Here is an 8,820-nt window from a genome sequence, read left to right on the forward strand (position 1 = left end):
TATAGGCCCCAGTGAGTAGAAGAGGAAGGTTCCTGACACTTTCCCAGTTCCGGGTCCTGATAGGCGGCCCCGTGGTATTTCAATGGGTCGTCCAGGTGGTAATGAAGCCTGGAAGTCTTATCCTGAGTGCCCTAGATGCAAGAGGCATCATTTGGGAGATTGTAGGGCAAGGGCCTGCTTCTCATGTGGAGAAGTGGGTCATCTTAAAAAGGATTGCCCTAAGATCAGAAAAGAAGAACCCAGGAAAGCGGACAGCTCAGCCCCAGCTCGAGTGTTCGCATTGACACAACCAGAAGCTGAGGCTTCTCCCTCAGTTGTTACAAGTCAGCTTCTTAGTGCTGGAACCCCTTATAATGTATTGATTGATTCTGGTGCTACACATTCTTTTGTTGCTAGTAGTATTATTGATAAACTGTGTAGACCCTGTGATTTTTATGCTGTGGGGTTTGGAACTTTGTTACCCACTGGAGAGTTAGTGGTATCCAGGAGATGGGTCAGATCTTTGCCAGTGACAGTGGAGGGCAGAGATTTATCAGTGGATTTGATAGAGTTCGTTATGACTGACTTCGATATGATATTGGGTATGGATTGGTTGGCAAAGTATGGGGCAACCATTGATTGCAGAAGGAAGATGGTCACCTTTGAGCCTGAAGGTGAGGATCCTTTTGTGTTTGTTGGTACTGAGCATGGACCTCGCATACCTATGATTTCTGTATTGAGGGCTAGGGATCTATTGCAAGGAGGTTGTATTGGATTCTTAGCCAGTGTGGTTGATACCACCCAGGTCGTGCCAGTGAGACCAGAAGATACCAGACTTGTTTGTGAATTCCTGGATGTGTTTCCAGAAGATTTTCCAGGGTTTCCACCGCACAAAGAAATTGAGTTTGTGATAGAACTGGCACCAGGGATGGAGCCAGTGTCTAGAGCACCTTACAGAATGGCCCTAGCTGAGTTAAAAGAATTTAAAGTACAGTTGCAGGAACTGTTGGATTTGGGTTTTATCAGACCTAGTTTCTCACCTTGGGGTGCGCCAGTTCTGTTTGTGAAGAAGAATGATGGATCTCTGAGGATGTGCATTGATTACAGAGAACTGAACAAGATGACAATTAAGAACAAGTATCCTTTGCCAAGGATAGATGATCTGTTCGATCAGTTGCAGGGTAAGAAGGTATTCTCAAAGATTGACCTTCGTTCTTGTTATCATCAGTTGAGGGTCAAGGAGGGAGACATACCGAAGACTGATTTTCGTACCAGGTATGGGCATTATGAGTTCTTAGTTATGTCATTTGGATTGACTAATGCCCCTGCTGCTTTTATGGATCTGATGAACAGAGTGTTCAAGGATTATCTGGACCAGTTTGTGATCGTCTTCATCGATAATATTCTGGTATATTCTCAGTCTGAGTCAGAGCATGAACATCATCTGAGGTTGGTTCTATAGAGACTGAGGGAACACAGACTGATTGCAAAATTCAAGAAATGTCAGTTCTGGTTATCTCAGGTATCATTTCTTGGGCACATTGTCAGTAAGGAGGGGATTAAGGTAGATCCAGCAAAGATTCAAGCGGTCAAAGATTGGCCAAGGCCAAAGAATGCTTCTGAGGTTAGAAGATTCCTTGGATTGGCAGGTTATTACAGGCGTTTCGTGGAAGGGTTCTCAAAGATTGCTATTGCATTGACTGAGCTGACGCGCAAAAGTCAGAAATTTGTGTGGTCAGATAAGTGTGAGAACAGGTTCCAGGAACTGAAGCAAAGACTGATTACAACTCCGATTCTGAGTCTTCCAACAGATCAGGCAAAGTTTTTGATTTATTGTGACGCTTCTCATCAAGGTTTGGGTTGTGTTCTGATGCAGTCAGAGAAAGTAATTGCTTATGCTTCTCGTCAGTTGAAGGAGTATGAAAAGAGATATCCTACTCATGATCTAGAGTTGGCAGCTGTGGTCTTTGCTTTAAAGATATGGAGGCATTATCTCTATGGAGAGAAGTGTGAGATCTATACAGACCACAAGAGCCTGAAATACTTCTTCACCCAAAAATATTTGAATATGAGACAAAGGCATTGGCTGGAGTTAGTAAAAGATTATGACTATGAGATTTTGTATCACCCAGGGAAAGCCAACGTGGTAGTTGATGCTTTCAGCTGGAAGGGTCCGGGACAGATTCATGGTATGAGGCTGATAGCTAGGGAGTTAGCAGATGATATGACCAGAGCTGGTATAGAGTTGCTAGTGGGCCAGTTGGCTAATATTACGCTACAGTCTACACTATTGGAGAGAGTCAAGGAGGGTTAGTTAAGTGATTCACAGCTGGTCAAGATTAGAGAGGATGTTTTGGCTGGAGCACCCAGAGATTATACAGTGTCTGAGTTAGGCTTGTTGAGATATAAAGGGCGGATATGTGTTTTGTTAGACACTGCCTTGAGGCGAGAGATTCTGGATGAATCTCATACTACACCTTACTCTTTGCATCCAGGCACCACGAAGATGTATCAGGATTTGAGATCGTTGTATTGGTGGCCAGAGATGAAGAGGGATGTAGTTGAGTATGTGGCTAAGTGCTTGACATATCAGCAAGTCAAGGCTGAGCATCAGAGGCTGGCAGGGTTATTGCAGCCTCTGGATATCCCAAAGTGGAAGTGGGAGGACATCACGATGGATTTCGTGGTGGGCTAACCCAGGACTGTTGGTCAACATGATTCTATTTGGGTGATAGTGGATCGCTACACAAAGTCAGCTCACTTCTTGCCAGTGAGGACTACTTATACAATTGATCAGTATGCAGATCTCTATGTGAGAGAGATCGTGCGCCTCCATGGAGCACTGAGGTCTATTGTGTCAGATCGGGACCCCACTTTTACTTCCAAGTTCTGGGGGACTTTGCAGAAGGCCATGGGGACACAATTGAAGTTCAATACTGCTTATCATCCTCAGAAAAATGGGCAATCTGAGAGGACGATCCCGATATTGGAAGACATGCTGCAAGCATATGTGCTGGACTTTGGTGGATCTTGGAGTAAGTATCTACCTTCGATAGAGTTCTCCTACAACAACGGTTATCAGTCTACCATTGGAGTTGCACCTTATGAGATGATATATGGTAGGAAGTAGGGATGTGCATAAATTTTTACAACCCGCCCAACCCGAATAATCCGCCCAAACGAACCCGAAAAAACTGCCAAAAAACGCAACCCGAATAAACCGACCAAAATTTAAACCGCCCAATTGTTACATTGGGCGGGTTGAAAATAATTATCAACCCGCCCAATTAAGAATTTATTATTTTTAATATATTCAAATAAATATATAATTTAATTAAGTTTTGTTTTAATTTTTTACTATAAATTTAAAATATTGTTTTAAGCTTAAAAAGATAAACTTCACACTATTAGTACTAGTATTTAAAAGAAAAAAATTACAAAAATGTAAAAAAAAAATACCACTTTTGTTTGGGCGGGTAGACCCGACCAACCCGCCCAAAATAAAATACCATTTCGGTTTGGGCGGGTTAACCCGACCAACCCGCCCAAATTATTGGACGGGTTAAAAAAAAATTTCTTAATTGGGCAAGTTACGGGTCACTTTTGTTAATCCGATTATGACATTGGATGGGTAAAAATGCCTTGTAACCCGACCAACCCGCCCAATGATCAGCCCTAGTAGGAAGTGTAGATCTCCCATTCATTGGGATGAGACAAGTGAAAGGAGATACTTGGGTCCTGAGGCAGTTCAGAGGACCAGTGAAGTCATTGAGAAGATTAGAGCTCGGATGCTTGCTTCTCAGAGTAGGCAGAAGAGCTATGCAGGTCCCAAACGTAAGAACGTGAAGTTCCAAGTAGGAGACTATGTCTTCCTTAGAGTCTTGCCATGGAAAGGGGTGAGAAGGTTTGGGAAGAAGGGCTAGCTGAGCCCCAAATTTGTAGGTCCATTTGAGATCCTGGAGAGGATTGGTCAGGTGGCTTACAGATTAGCCTTGCCTCCGGCGTTGTCAGCCGTGCATAATGTGTTTCATGTTTCAGCTCTTCGGAGATATGTATCTGATGTGAATCATATTTTGAGTTATGAAGATCTGGAGCTTGTGCCAGATCTCTCATTTGAGGAGCAGCCAGTTCAGATACTTGACAGAAAGGATAAGGTCCTCAGGAATAAGACAATACCTTTGCTTAAGGTGTTGTGGAGGAACAGCAAGGTCGAGGAAGCGACCTGGGAGCTAGAGTCAGATATGCAGGATCAGTATCCCGAGCTGTTCAGGTAAATTTCGAGGACAAAATTTCTCTAAGGAGGGGATAGTTGTAATGCCCCGAAATCCCTAATGCGGTTTAATGGCTGGATTAGTAGGCCGGGAGGGCCATAATTGTTTAATTATGCCATTAAATGAATATATGCATGTTTATGTGAATTATATTATAATATGATGTTATATGCATGCATGTGGGTCCACATTTGATTAGTATTATATTTTGGTAATTTGGCCTGTTGAGGGCATATTTGTGTATTTCGGTGCATATTGTGATTTGTGAATAAGATCCCATTATTATGGAGATATATTCGAGCTATTCGGCATGAGACGGTCTTATATTAAGAATTAGCGTTTTTGTCATAACGGGGGTCTTTTATTGGGATATTGAGTAATGAGAATGTTATTTGATAATAAATTGGGAGTTATTGAGATCAGGAGGAAATTCTGAGAGTTTTGACTATAATGTTCCCGGGGAGGTTTTTGGGGCCCCGAGCACTAGGTTTTATTTGAGGATACTTAAGCTTGAAGTAGCTTGTCAGATAGAACCGTACGTTAGAAAACCTCTCGTTGTCTTCTCGTTAGTTCGTTTTATCGTTCGAGGCATTTTTTGAAAAAATCTTGAGTTCTAGGAGTCGGAATCAAGCGAGGACCGAGGTATAGCAATCCTAGGAAAGATTAGAAGCTTCTTGACCGAAGGATTTGACGAGAAACAACCCAATCAAAGGTAATCTAAGTTTAAAGTTTTGAGTTTTTAGAGTTTCTAAGCTTCGAATTGGATTTTGTGAATCGTTGAGTTTTTGGTTCGTTTGAGCCTCGAGATTTGATGGTTTTGGATCATTGGGAAGCTTGGGAACTTTAATTTGTTGATTTGGAAGTGTTTAGGTATGTTTTTGGGGGATTTTGGATGTTGGAAACCGAGGTTGTGGCTGGTTCTGGGTTGGGGGCCGCGGCCCTAGCTCGAAGAAGCAGGTGGAGCGATTTTGCCTTGCTGGGCGCCGCGGCCCTTGCTCCTGGAGTGGCTGGGGGCCGCGGCTCAAGGTGTTAGGGCCGCAGCCCTTGCTCAGACTGTTTTGACCTCGGGAACTTGGTTTTGGGCCTCGGGATTGTTCCTACTATCCGGGTTACTGGGGATTGATGTCCCGGAGGCTAGATCTTGGTTTGGGAATCTTTGTTAATCATTTTATTGATGGTGTCCCATATTTGGTTATGGCTAGGTGACCGCTAAAGGACTAAAAGTCAGATCGTTCTCAAGGGTCGTTCTTTTATTCATTCTCGCTCGAATCAGAGGTAAGAAAACTGCACCTTGTGTATATGACATGCATGATTGTTGTTGAGGCATGTTGGTTGATAAATGTGGACATTGATTGCATATTAAATGCTAGAGGATGTTGTTTACTTGTGTATGGCACTGATTAGTCAGGGACGGCACTGGTCGCGTATCACTGACCTAAGAGTCAGAAACGGCATAAGCGTCCTGAACGCAGGGTCGAATGAAGATTACATCTAATCAGTATCGCGTTGAATAACTCTAAGGCATTAACGCTGGACCGACCCTAAGGTCGATGAATCTTATAAGCGCTTGGCTAGTCTAGGACTAGTTACTCAGAGCCAGGGCCTAAGGCCTAGGTGACTGCTTGTCACATGGCTAGGGAACGATGTTCCATGGTTATGACTCTATGGTCATGAGGTAGGTTATGTTGATGACTAGTCATCATGCACCTAACCTGCTTAAGCTAGTGAAAGGATCACTTATCTCTAAAGCCCCGGCGACCCTATCGTCACATGTCTATTGGGAATTGAACCCACCTTAGTGAGTTTTGCGACTGTCACTCATCTGTTTTGGACTGAAAGTCATGAATGGTTATTATGATCATTGTTGATATTGTATCATGCTATATTGTGTTTTCTTGCTGGGCCTTGACTCATGGGTGCTATGTGGTGCAGGTAAAGGGAAAGAAAAGCTCACCCAGCCTTGAGTGGAGAGCTTAGGTGGTGTTGTGTACATATGCGGTCGCTTGACCACCACGGCCAAGGAGTTCTCAGAGGAACTAGGGGGTTTACCCTATTTTCGCCGCTTAGGTCGGCGGGGTTTGTAAATTTGAAACAGTAATGACCATTTTGAGTTGTAAATAACTTGTAAATGTTTTTTATGGGCCTATAAACAGTTTTATGTACTTAATAAAATATATTCTTTCCTTTTTATTGGTTTTCCACCTTAGCTTGTTAATAACACTTAGAAGCACGTTTTTAACCAAAGGACTCGGGTAGCGAGTCAAATTTCTGGTTCACTGTTCACCGTAACTGTTCTGGGGTAACTAGGGCGTTATAGTTCCACTACTTTTTGTGTCGCTCTTCGAGCCATTTGAGGATCTTGGTCTTGAGGAAGTCGATTAGATTTTTTCACCCTCAATTGTGAATGTTGAAGCTGTTGATTGAGAAACTTTTCTTTGTGAATGAAGTATAAGGACGACCGGGGAAGGATTTTCTTAAGGCGACAAAGGCGATTTTCGGGAGTACGACTGCTAGGAGATTTGGATGAAGAATCGCTACTTTGAGGAGTGTCGCTTGACTTGGGAATTGAAGAGTCAGAGTTTGTATGGTTGTCACCTCCCCTGTAGTCAAAGCGATTCATCTACAAAAAAGTATGCGGAGGTGAGTGAACCAAACAAACATAAATCAATCAATGCAAAGGAAAAATATTTATTTACTACTCAGAAAATATTTTACTGGGTAGTGAAAATATTTTTTACTCCCCAGAATAAACATGTGCGAGGGCAACAATAACAAGTAAAAATTTTGTTTTGGTGCCTAAAATACATGAATCATTTTTACAAGCCCAAAGGCTTGTGAGCATTCAGGGCCAAGCGGATGGTGTGCGTACGAGCTGCTCTTGTGGTGTCCGATCGGCTGGGCGCTGGTCCGAGCGGATGGCGTGGTGCCTGAGCGGTATGCGTGGTGTCCGAGCCGTTGGCGCGAGATGCCCGAGCAGAAGGGGGAGCATCCGATCGGATTGGACGTGGTGTCCGAGCGGATGACGTGGTGGCCGAGAGGTTGTGCCAGGCATCCGAATGGTTTGCGGGGCGTGTCCGAGCAGTTGCGTGGTGACCGAACGGATGGAGGAGCGCCCGATCGGCTGGGCGATGGTCCGAGCGGATGACGCTGTGTCCGATTGATTATGCCCGGGCATCCGAGCGGTTTGCGTGGCGTGTCCGAGCAACTTGGGGGAAGAATGTCTGAGTATCCGAGTGGTTAGAAGAGGATAACCGGTCGACCACACACATGCATCCCCAATAAGCTATTTCCGAGGAGCTAGGCTATTCTACTAGTCACGTATGAGTTTGAGGGCCAAAAATAGTGACCGATTGGCTATAGGGTCCGAAAAGACCATAAATCTCAAAGGCATGGGGCACAAACATGTTTTTTCTACTCATGGATACTACATCGAGATCAAAAGGTGGGATTTGAAGAGTTCAAGAGGTTCTAAGGAAAGAAGTGTTTATCAAATACCCACAAACCTAGATATGCAATGTAGAATGAAAAATCATTTTTTCTTCAAATTTTCATAAAATTGGAGACCAAATTGATTTACCCATAGCCTAAACTACATCAAAACAGCCACAAATTGCATCAATCATCAAAGATTCATACACAAATCCAAGAGTGCATTCTAAGAAGAGAGTTTCGGCACATATGGGTTCTAACAAACTTTTATGTAAAATGTTAAAGCTTAAAAGGCTTACAAATGAAGATGAGGAAGAAGAACTTACCAAATATCTTGAAGATGTGTTGATTTCTTGAAGAATCCTTGGATTTGCTTGAAGGAATTGGAACACTTTTGAGCTTTTTGGAGGTTTCGGCCAAGGGAAGAATGAAGGGTTGGTTATGAGTCTTTTTGCTTATGAAATTGAAAGCATCTATGGGTCTATTTAAAGGGGAGTGAGAGGAAATTTTCACTTACCCTTAGACTCTTAAAATTCATTTTCCTATTCTCTCCCCCACGATTAGAGACAGGTAACTACCATGATCGTGGTCTAGAAAGATTTCAGTCGTGGTTTGTCTGAAAAGGTAGGAGAATGTCGAAAGTCAGTTTTTCTTTTTATGCCCTCAGCAGTTGAGAACAAGTTTATTATGTGAGTAAATCATATAATAAACTTGGGGGCAAATGTTATCCCCAAAATTTGAATACGATGACGTGGTAATAAAAGTGACAAGTGGCAATGCACGGTAGTGAGTGACACATTAATAGTCAATAAATGTATTGACCAAGGAGGGCAAAGGTCTGAGATTAATCTTCGGAGTTGTTTGTGATATTACTGGTCATGAAAATTATTTATCTGGTTTGGAAGTGATTTGACCGACCAAGTAGAATTTCTGTCCGACCAGTAAAGATTTTTGACTGACCAGTAAAATGTTCTGGCCGACCAGTCATTTGTTTTGCCTAACCAGAAGAGTGTTTTGACCGACTAGTCTCACTCCAGGAAGCAGAGTTGGCCGACTAGATAGACCAGAAGCTACTCTTCAACAAAATTTCAGTAACGACTTCAGTTAGAATCATCCGTAGTTACAGCGAAAATCTCTCAGA

The sequence above is a fragment of the Humulus lupulus genome, chromosome 9, assembly GCF_963169125.1.
Source record: "Humulus lupulus chromosome 9, drHumLupu1.1, whole genome shotgun sequence".
NCBI classification, from domain to species: Eukaryota; Viridiplantae; Streptophyta; class Magnoliopsida; order Rosales; family Cannabaceae; genus Humulus; species Humulus lupulus.